At 36.5% G+C, this 12,062-nt stretch overlaps 1 long non-coding RNA gene across 1 annotated transcript in view; it reads right to left on the reverse strand.

Moving 5' to 3' along the window:
- The window catches only part of LOC133209289 (uncharacterized), a 34,994-nt gene that overhangs the window by 1,808 nt on the left and 21,124 nt on the right, over positions 1–12,062 (reverse strand). The gene's annotated exons all lie outside the window — the stretch shown is intronic.

The raw sequence follows: 12,062 nt of genomic DNA on the forward strand, positions 1-12,062 counted from the left end.
GATCACAAAGGCAACTGCTGTTAAGGGCAATGCCAAGAAAGAGAAACAAGAAACCTTCCCAGCCAGGGGTCACTCTGGAGATCAGATTTCCAACCTAAACATCTCTTCTCCTAATGTAAAAAATAGCTAACTTTAGCAAAATCAAGGACTACACATTATTGTTGTTCTTTCTTACTTCTGGCTTTCTGAGTAAGCAGATGGATAGTTTGACAGTTAACTAGAAAAGATAACCTGTAGCTGGTCAGTTCTTCATTCAGCCTTGTGAAGGACTTATGACTTTTGCCTGGTCTGTAATAAATGTTCAGCTTGAGTGGAGAAAGCAGTGTTGCAAATGTTTACTGATGTTGGCTTCAAGCAGAGGAAGTCTCTGCTGCAAAAGGTGCATTGCTAAAGGAAATTTCAAAGTCCTTTATGCTTCTCAAAGAAATGTATTTTGCCTTATCTAGCCTGTGCTAGAAGCTCATTCGTTGCACTGCATTGAACAAGGATTATACATAGTTTTAGAAGTATTTTTATATGGAACTATAATTTGTCATTAATTCTACCTGTGCTAGACAACTGTATGAACGTGTAGCAAAAGTTATGTTTTAAGTAACTGTATCATATGTACATTTAGTGTAATTTGACAAATATTAAAACTGAGGGTGGAAAAAAGGAATATTAAGAAGAAACATAGACTAAGAGCTCTCTGCTATTAGTAGGGTAGCTGAAGAGTCTGCATGGGAGTAATAAAACAGTTTATTTTCTGAGAGATGATCCTGATGAGAACCAAATAATTGCAAATCCATTTATTTGAAAATCTTGGCCTTAGCAAAAGCTAATTTTTGTTATCCTACAAAAAGCAGTATTCCAGTTGTATTCAATATACAGCTGGGCCATAAATACATGTGGAAAGGAAGAAAGGAAATTTTGAAAGATTATATATATAATTTATCTCCATATTTCTTTTACTATGCAAGAAATGTAAAAGATGTTTCTTAATTTGCAATGGGTACAAGAGACTCTGAAAAAAAATTAACTATTTTGGCTGTCACACTTACAAAGATACTCTAATTTGCAGAATTTGACCTCTAAGGATTCCAGAGCTGAGAAAGTGAGAACTGTAATTGATGCTGTTCTGCCATGCCACAACACTTACTGCTGTAGTGTTTTTAGTGAGGAACCATAGGTTTGCTATTTCTGACTTTTGTTTTGCCAATACCACCTTTGAACCATGTAAAAACAACTCATTCTAGCAACTCCCCTTCAACATATTGCTGAAACCCTGACAAAGTACATTTCAGTTGTCTTAAAATTTCTCTACCACTTCCAAAAGGTGTAGTATATTCTCTTATTTTGGTTTTGTTTTGTTTCCAAGATGAACACTGCTTCTGTGAATGTTCTGAACACCAAGGTATTCAATTACTGAAAGCTGCATGTATCCAGTAAATTCATGACAAATTATTCTGTGGCCTGTTTCCAAAAAGGGAAAAACATTCTTACTGTGGAAGACAGTTCAACTGCAAAGCCAGCTCGCATAAAAAAGAGTAGCACAAAGGAAATACACCTAATGTAAGTATTCGTTTATTGAAATGATCTTTAAATAAAATTGTAATAGATGCACTATGATTAATTATTCTTACAGTGGACTACTCCTTAAATCTTTTGTAAGGTCATTCTCAGTTTAATCAGTTTACATTGCTAAAGACCACAAAAGATGTTATTTTGTAGTGTAATTTTGGTAATTGACAATTAGAGTATATGAACTATTCTAAAATAAAACAATTCTATGTGGATACAGTAATTAGTTTTTTCATCTCATTAAAGATTACAAATATATCCCCTATTACTGCAATACTTTAATAAGAATGTTACCATTTTCCATAGAAAAATATTCCAAGGACTTATGCTAATGACAGCAATTATATATGAAACAAACATATGACAACAACAGTATGTAGTCTTTGGGCTCACTGAGACACATGTGAGGAGCGCAGAGGTTTTAGAATGAGCTTATAGTGATGTACTGCTCATCAGAAGTTTGACTACTTTTTTCAAAGCTGCTCAGCATATGTGTTTATTTTCCTAGTCATCTTAAAAAAAATCTGTCCACGGCAAATTACGGTTAAGAATAATTCACTAGTCATGATCTACTTACTAGGTTTGATAAATGATGGATTCTACTGAATATATACAAACTGTAGTTTCTATATGGGCCAATGCATGAGGGACCTTTAGAAGACTTTTTTACTTGAGTGCCTAGACAGAGATAAAACTATAACTTAAATACCTTGTCACCATAATAGGACATGCAAAGTTATACCTTCCCCATCAGTATAATTCTTGCAACCTTTGCCAGCTCAAAGTGACATGGTAAGTATGGAGCAAACCACAGGGCAGATAAATTAGTCATTGCCCTTTGGTGTTGGGTTGGGATTTTTTTCAGTTGTCATTTTTTTGTAAGCCTGAATTCTCTCTCCCACCATACTGCTTTCACTGTCTGGATTAGAGACAGAAATAACCTAATTGCCCTCTACCAGAAATACATAGCAGATCAAAGCTGAATTAAAACTAAACTTTTAATGACAACTTCAAGAAATGTAATTGTAATCTGTATAATCTTAGTAGGCATGACTACTTATCAGATATTCCTCATAATTTGCAACACACATCAGATATAGGTTGAAATATATGCATGCATAAACATTTCTTATTCTTTGAAGGGAGAAATATCTAACACATTTTCTCTCTGGGATTTCCATTGACTGATGTGATACCTTTAGCAGGGGCAAAACTGGTCAATCTGAAAGATTCCTGCTGAACTCAGTCAACAGGCTGAACATGACCTTGGCAGCTGTTTCTTCTTTGAAGGTGACTACAAACCTTATAAACTGTTTTCCTTTCAAACCCTCTTAGGATTAAACAGCAATATATATATAAAAAAAAAAACTAACTTAAGTCTCAAGGGAAAGTAAAAAAACCCAATAAATACATCAAGTGGGGAGCTATAATATCCAGAAAAAGGTCTCTTTGGGGTCATATCCAAGGTCTATGGCTCCTACTTGGCTGCAGTGTGCTACACCTCTTGCTTAAGGCAGACTGTTACGCTGCATATGTAGAATCTCTATGCTACGAACCTCTATTCTTCTTTTTGGCAAAACATGCTTCTTATAGAATCATAGAATGGTTAGGGTTAGAAAGGACCTTGAGATAATCAAGTTCCAACTCCTCTGCCACAAGCAGGGACACCTCTCACTAAACCGTGCCATCCAAAGCTCTGTCCAACCCGGTCTTGAACACCGCCAGGGATGAAGCATTCACAACTTCCTTGGGCAACCCATTCCAGCGCCTCACCACCCTAACAGTAAAGAAATTCCTCCTTATATTCAATCTAAACTTCCCCTGTTTACGTTTTAACCTATTAGACCTTGCCCTACCACTACAGTCCCCAGGATTAGATAAATCAGGTAGGAAGAAGGCATTACGCTTGAATGTTCTGAACTAGATATGGTCAGCCTGCAGCCTAGAAACTATGAATTAAGACTGTAAGAAAGACAGGATTTATTTTTTCCTTCCATTACAAGTTTAGAAACCCCAGTCTGAGCACTTCTATAAAGAAATGGTTTCTTTTGCTTGTCACTCATGGCACACTAGAGGTTGAGCATAAAAGTTAGAAATTATAACACAAGTGTAAATTTGTCCCTATTTAGAGTAAAAAATTTGGGAATTATTTTGTTATGAAGCAGCATTTGGCACAGAATATCTGGGACCAGATGAAACAAAATGTGCCATACTTTTACTTTCTCTGCAGCCACTTAGTCTCCTGCACTTGCTGAAAAAGGAGTCACAGCAAGTAAACGGGCAGACATTCAGGACTACCACACAGCAGGGAATCCATAGTAGCAATTTATGAGAGGTTTCTGCTTACTTACACCATGTGTACAGTTCAAGCAGAGTTAAGCTGCTGAGGGAACCTTTTCCAAGGACCTACATCTACCCTTGGATTTCAAAACAGCATGTCCATGTAAGTAAACATAGACATGATGACGGTTCAGTGTATAACATGATTTAAATATACCCAAGCATTTCTTGACAAACCCTTCCCTCATACTTTTCAAGCTGATAAGATGCAGAATATATTCCAAGATGCATGGGCACTGGGGTATTGTTTGCGCATTTTCTCTTCTTTCCTGGCCCAGTCTCCTTATGGAGAAATGAACAGAAGTGTCAAAAAATCTTACAAAAGACCTTTTCTCTTCAAATTGTCAGGTTAGTTTTGAAAGATCAAATTTTCTGTCTTTCTAACAGAGTGGAAGTGTTGACTTTAGAGTTGTTTTGAACTGCCAGAATGGCCCTAAACAGTTGTAGCAAGGCTAAGAATCTGGACCAGAAAGTTTGGAATGGTTTCAGAAAATTATCCCAAATTTCCTTTGCTCTATCAACTCATGTTACCAAAGGAATAACATCCAATACTTCAGTGTTATGCAGCACAGCTGTGTGACTACTCAAAACTATATTTGAAAACTGCGAAATCAGCTGGATTCATTTGCATAAAGTTCTGGATACTCATATAGGTCTAATCTAGCAAATATCCCAAAGGAATAGGAAACATTATGAACATATTGAGAAAATTCAGGGAAAAAATGCAGGCAGTTATTATGTACCCTTATCATTATTTCTCTTATTCCAATTTGTTTCACTTCCTTTTGTTTAACTTCCTTTTTCTTATATTTTTTCTTCTACTTGTTAACCTATGAAACAATGACTTGTAAGATACAATTAAAAAAGAACTTGCAAAATCTATTTTTATACAAGAATTATGTATTGCTATTGTATTTTGGTGGCATTTAAAATGACACATTAGGATAAAGCCTGTAAGGATTATGAGTCTTCCTATTTAAAAATGATTGTCATCTACTGTTAGGAAGATTTTTTTTCCTCTATAGAGGATACTATATAGTACATTTACGTGAACAAAAGGGATTTCATGCCTCTGTCTGAAACATTGGATGAGGTATTTATTTATTCATTTATTCATCAATTCATTCTATTTCGGTAATACTTCAGGAACTCAATCAGGGAAACTATTGTGTTAGGCACTGAACAAATGAAATCCAAAAAGTCCTTGATCCAGAATATTTACAATAAATGATGCAACTGTAGAATTAAATATTCTATTTCTATTCAATGTCTTAAACAGACAATTAACCTTTTCCTAGCACTCAGAATTTTCTCAGGGAGTTCTTAAGACCTGCCCCAGGTCAGTGAAGCAACAATAAAGAAAAAGATGAAGTGTAAAAATATCACCTTGTAAATTGATGGAATTCTTTTCACAGTTGCTTGTAAACGTTCGACAGTAACGATGAAAGAAATTTGTTTGCGACATAGTCACCAGTACTTGATTGTATGCTCTACTTAAGGGTTTTATGTTAAGAAATATAGTGAGAGTTCAAAAACATCAGTTCTGGCACCTGACACCTGTGAAGAAAACTGTTCATTAAGAGATCATGTAATACTATCAGTCACACATACTCAAGCCATACCCTCTCCTGTATGGAAAAGAGGGCTGTTCTACATAGTTGCATTTAAAAATGTTCTTTAGATTTTGTTTGCATGCTGTTTATGTTCAGACTTGATCCAATTAGCTATGTTTTCTCACATCTCACATTTTCTCACATCTCAAATTTCTCCCTTCTATTAGTTGGCATTTGTGGCCCAAACCAATTCTGCATCTTCATTCAGAGAGAGCCTAAAGATTCATGTCACAGGTAAGTCTACATAATTAACTTCTTCAGGCCTTTATTTGTATGTTATGCTTGGAGAGGTTGATGTGGACTTGGAAGGAGGCACTATGGTATGTGAATGAAATTTCCTAAGTCCTTAGAAAACCATGGAATAATTACAATAGTTTCACTGTGGCAGTAACTTACATTTAGGAACAAAATACCCACCAAAACCTCCTTTTCTACACTGAATAAAAATTGGACTTCTTTCTTTTTGCATAGCCATACCACAATATAGCTCAACGTGCCCACATCTTTTGTCTCCATGTTTCCCCTATCTTTGCATATTATTTTAGATAACTGTCCTTCATTAGCCCTTCATTTCATGTCTTTTCAAAACTTTAATTAAAAACTACTGTTCTATGTTTTAATAGATGACTCTAAAGCATGCAAAAAAAGTCTAACAGTTTAGCAACACAGAGATAATCAGTTAACGGCTGAAGAGGGAGAAGAGATAGAAAAAAAAAGAAAAAGAAAAAAGTATTTCTTCTGGTCAGCAGAAAGTCTTTTGATTTCTTATGGCCTTTCTTGTAAAAGCCTTACTCTCCAATATTTGTATACAATACAGAAAGTAGAAAAAAGTAGTTAAAAGGTATTCATTCACAACTAAGATGCAAACAAAGGAAAAATCATTGTTGAGTACATGAGGGGGTTTGTTTGTTGTATTAGTTTTGTGAAGGTCTTTTCCTGGTTGGAAGCTGTTGCCTGGGTCCATTGCCAAAAAACATAAACATATAATTATATATCATGTGATTACTCAGCTTTCCAATTATATACAGCAAAGTCAGAAATTCTCTGCATTTGCATGGAAGGATTAATGAAATGGGTCTAAACACCTGGTCCTTGCTTGAGAAAAATAAATCTATTGAATCAAATCTGAGGGAAAAAGAAAATAGCAATAGTGTTTTGTATTTTTATGTTTGCCAACAATTTTGGGTTTTTTTAATAAAAGTAAGAACAATGCAGTAGAATTAGGCTGGAACTCTCAGAAACCCTGAGTTCCCTGATCCTCCTAAAGACTGGTAAGATACCCAAGTCAGCAAAGAATTAGAATTACTTTCCTAGTTCTCCCAAGCCACCCACACAGCTTCAGCCTGGCATGTCCTGTTATGGAATCCCATTGCAGGGTATGTCCAAAACAAAAAAATAGGCTATTAATATGCTAAACAAGAGTATATTTCCTGTTAACATCTACACTTTTTTTTTTTTTTTTTTTTTTCCAGATACTAAGTAAGACTAACACAATTCTTAAATAGTCTCAAGATGGTCATGTTTTCACCCAAGATCTCTCCAAACTCTTGTCAACCAGGTTCCATGAATGCATATGAGGTTAAATAAAACCTAAAATATCCATTCACTGCTTAGAAACATATGACATTTCCTTATGATATGTAGTCATCATTCTATTCATGTGTAATGCCATCCACAGTTATTTGATTCACTGCCAACTTGCTTCAGAAAAAATACATCACCCAAAGGCTAAAAATCCTTTGTCCTTTTATCAATCACTAATATTAATCAGAAAACTGTTGAAACCATGAACATTTGTCATGCAACCCACAAATCCAAAGCCAAGTATTGGCGAGTGGGCAAAAAGCTGGTTCTCTATTTTCTGGAGATTTTAGCCACATTTATGCTGAATCCTTCCAAGTGTAAAGTTAAGGCCTAGCTGCAATAGCGCAATTTTTAATAATTAGCAAGATCCTTAAGAATACTATATGTTCAAGGTAGAAAGACAGCTGCTCTGAATGAAACTCAGAGCACTAAGGAAGGAAACATCTAATCCAGCCAAAAATTTAAAAGAAAGTAGAAGTCTATCTGATATCTAACCTTTCTTTGAAATTCAGTTATCTAAAACTACAGTTTTCAGGAAGATTTAGATTTTCAGGTTTTCTCTTTCTTGCTTTACTTAAAAAAAAGAAGGAAGGATTTTTGTAAATTGCCCTGCAAGTATGACATGAATTCTACCAAGCTGGTAGTTTATTTACCCCCTTCCTTTTTTTTTTTTTTTTTTTGTTCAAATTGGGTCTTATTCAGCACCAGCTCATAAGCTATTATCATAATACAAACAAATTTGAGAAATATAGTTCTTTTCATAAGAGAAAAATTAAATAAAGCATCAAATATGACATGTGTAAGCAAATGTTAGCTACAGTAAGAGAAAACTGAGGTGGCTAATGGAACTACACTGATTTGTACCAGCTGAAATTGTCTCAGAACATTCAGTCTAGTGATGCCATGAGTCACTGCCATGAGGTTTACTCCTTTGACCCTTAGCACTTTTGAGATGTACGAAATCTTATTATTAGCAACATCTGTTCCTGAAAGTGTGTCACTTAGCTCTAAACCCCTGAGCCTAGTAACTGAGCCCCACAGCAATTCAACCTGAGGGCCCTTGTTTTGTACAGATTCTTTCTAATAGTCCTTTGCTGTCTTCATCAGTAGTATGTCTAGATTTTCTCTACCTTTTAAAAATTATTTAAATTCTGATCTTCAATCCTTCTAATTATCAAGTCTGTCTTATGTACCCTTAGTGATTACTCTTTTTCTAGTCACCCCCCCATGTCACATCATTAGCACTTAGAACTATTAACTGTTTCTTTTCCCTCCCAAAATGTCTGTTTTGCATGATAGAGACCATCTCAAGTTTAACACCATTAATATGTCTTCAGTTTTTCATTTACATCATATCGTTCACATTATTTGACCTAGTATTATTACCTGAAGTATGCTTCTGGCTGGATAATGGCCATGTTTCAACCTAGTTATAATCATAGGATCATAGAATAGTTAGGGTTGGAAAGGACGTTAAGATCATCAAGTTCCAACCCCCCTGACATGGGCAGGGACACCTCACTCTAAACCATATCACCCAAGGCCTTGTCCAACCTGGACTTGAACACTGCCAGGGATGGAGCATTCACAACTTCTTTGGGCAACCTATTCCAGTGCCTCACCACCCTAACAGGAAAGAATTTCCTCCTTATATCCAATCTAAACTTCCCCTGTTTAAGTTTGAACCCATTACCCCTTGTCCTATCTCTACAGTCCCTAATGAAGAGTCCCTCCCCAGCACCTCTGTAGGCCACCATCAGATACTGGAAGGCTGCTATGAGGTCTCCACACAGCCTTGTCTTCTCCAGGCTGAACAGCCCCAACTTTCTCAGCCTATCTTCATATGGGAGGTGCTCCAGTCCCCTGATCATTCTCGTGGCCCTCCTCTGGACTTGTTCCAACAGCTCCATGTCCTTTTTATGTTGAGGGCACCAGAACTGCACACAATACTCCAAGTGAGGTCTCACGAGAGCAGAGTAGAGGGGCAGGATCACCTCCTTCGACCTGCTGGTCACACTGGATACGGTTGGCTTTCTGGGCTGCAAGCACACACTGCTGGCTTATGTTCATTTTCTCATTGACCAGCACCCCCAAGTCCTTCTCCACAGGGCTGCTCTGTATCTCTTCTCCTAGTTCATCTGCACCTAGTTGAATACGTGTTGGGATGTTTTGGGATGTGTTGGATGTTTTAAGCTACATCTTCCTCTCAGTCACAGAAGCACATCTTATTTTTAATGTATTTCTTGCATTTAGTTTAAAAAGACCTCTCATGTAGCATTCTAGGCTGTTATCTGTTTCATCCTTCTGTAATCATAGTTGTATTAGGAATATTGTATTAGTTTAGATTAACATAGCTTTTGATATTCAGACCATATGTGGTTTAAAATCAATCTTTGATTTTCCATTTTCATCCCTTTTAAAGTTAAATAAATCTTTCTTAAACTAAACAGAATGCCACAGCTATTTAGAAACTCCTCATCTGGTTCACTCCTCCCACAGAACATTCTTCTTGTGCTTTTCCTTATGCATTGTCCATCTTTACCAAAGGCATTTATCACACCGGTATTCACTCTAAACTCTAAACAAGGTGCCTCAGCTTTTGAAAATAAATTCACAAACATTTTTGAATTGCCACATAACTGGCTAACTGGCTTTTTATTCAAAGTGATCCAAAGCCTTTTGGTAAGGCACATCAAGTAATCACTGATAATATGATCATACTTTGAAAAGGTAAGAAAAAAGTGATTAAAGACTAAAAATTGTTTTCAGTGCTTTCTATATAGTAGTGGAATGCAATATACAAACTGAAGGAGAATTTATAAACTGCTCGGTGTTCTAAAAACATCAGCCAAACCAAAGTAGGAAATATGGAATCATTTAACAATGTGACAGAAACTTCTTCAAGCCAGTGTTTTCCCAGCAATAGTCATGCTGAACCTTGAGCTTTCATAGCACAGAAAAGAAATAACCTTAGATCTAATAAGATTTTTGAAACTTATAAACTGTTCATGTGCTAGATGTTATTGCAGTCAGAACTGGACATGTCTGAGAATAACCACGTTTATCTCAGCCTATTGGAAAAACTTGCTAAGTTCACTTGCTTCACTGATCTCCCAGAGCTGGTATATGCCTAAATAAGTCTGTCAAAGAACACAGGCTTTCCAAACTCTTCAGGAGATCTGTGGGACTTTTAAGCCATTCATTCAAAATTTATCTTAAAGAGGTAATCATGCTATTCATTCTAGCTCATGTACCCATTAAGTTTTCAGGGAATATATATAAATAAAAATGTTTAAAATAAAAAAAAAAAATCTTCATAACCACATTTATATAACAGCACAAGAAAAAATGTATTTTATATAGCAGAGACTGTTCAAATTGAGAAACAATTATTTTCACTGAAAAGAATTTTTTTAAAAAAGGAAGAAAAATCTGCCAAAGAACACGATTGACCTAACGTTTTATAACATACTTAAAAAAGCTCACATCTCAACCCATGATAAATCTTGCAAAGATCTCAACTGCTGTGAAGTGGCTGCTTTTATGTAAAGGTGCAGAAAGACTCTATAGAGACCAGATATCACCTTCAATTTTATCAAGCTCTGAACTACAGAGAACAAACTGCAGAGAAGTACCCTTAAGTTTATAAGGACTCAGGTTTCTGAGGAATGCAGCACTAGAAAAGCCATATAATTTTTAAACAAAAGATCTCATTTCTACAATGCAAAGAATAAGCTTCATGACGTTTCAGTGGGAATGCACTTATTTATCTCTATGACTTCAATAGTAACTTGTGAATCCAGAGGTAGACATATCTGCCTTTTCTTTTTCTCTGCATTTTTTCATTGAGCTAAATTGAGAATAGTGGCTCAGGTCCCTGCAGATCAAGATAAAAAGAAAATATAATACCTGCACTTTTTTAAAGAACGTTCGTATCTTTGACAATTTAATGGAGACTCATCCTCCTCTCCCCTCTTCACCAAACAATGGTGTGATAATCACCTAATAGCTGTCTTCAGTCGCAGAGTTGTAATTACAATAACCTAATAATACCCAGTAGCTTGCTATTTTTTCTCATCAGTATAAGGTATCTTTCCACATGACTATAGAATAGCTCTAAGTAGTACTCTTTAAGTTTCAAAACTAGGTTGTGAAAAGAAACTAACATAAATAAAAAAGCATTATTATCCTTTTATTTCTGGGAAATAGTGAAACATTTAGAAGACTGGGGAAAGTTTCCACAGAATCACAGAAGGGTTTCGGTTGTAAGGGACCTCAAAGATCATCTAGTCCCAAGCCCCCTATTATGGCCAGGGATACCTTCCACTAGACCAGGTGGCTCAAAGCTCCATCCAACCTGCCTTGAACACTGCCAGGGATGGGGCAGACACAGCTTCTCTGAGCAACTTGTGCCAGTGCCTCCCTGCCCTGTAAGGCCAACAATTACATTTCAAGGATGAAAGGCTATTTGAAAGCATATCTTAAGTGACTTTGTCCTGGGTTCAGCAGTAGCAGTCACTTTTCTTCTTAGTAGCTGATGCAGTGCTGTGGTTTTGACTTTCAGCCTGGGAACAGCACTGATAACACCAATGGTTTTAGTTGTTGCTCAGTAATGTTTACTCTGACCAAGGACTTTCTGATAGAGTCTTATGTTCTGCCAAAAGAGTCTCGTGCTCTGCCAGGGAGGAGGGAAAGCTGGAAGGAAGCAGAGGTAGGACACCTGGCTCAAACTAACCAAAGTGGTATCCCATACCACAGCACGTCATGCCCACTATATAAACTGGCAGCAGTTACCTGCAAGGGTTAGATCACTGCTTGGGTCGTGCTGGGTATAAGTCAGCGGGTGGTGAGTGGTTGTATTCTCTTCCCTTGTTATCTCCCTTATCATTATTATTATTGGTGGTAGCAGCAGTGGTTTGTGTTATACCTTAGTTACTGGACTGTTCTTATCTCAACCCGTGGGAG

The sequence above is a fragment of the Neopsephotus bourkii genome, unplaced genomic scaffold (genome assembly GCF_033783945.1).
Source record: "Neopsephotus bourkii isolate Nb327-2 ecotype Australia unplaced genomic scaffold, CSIRO-AGI_Nbou_v1 NB_328, whole genome shotgun sequence".
In the NCBI taxonomy this organism is placed as follows: Eukaryota; Metazoa; Chordata; class Aves; order Psittaciformes; family Psittacidae; genus Neopsephotus; species Neopsephotus bourkii.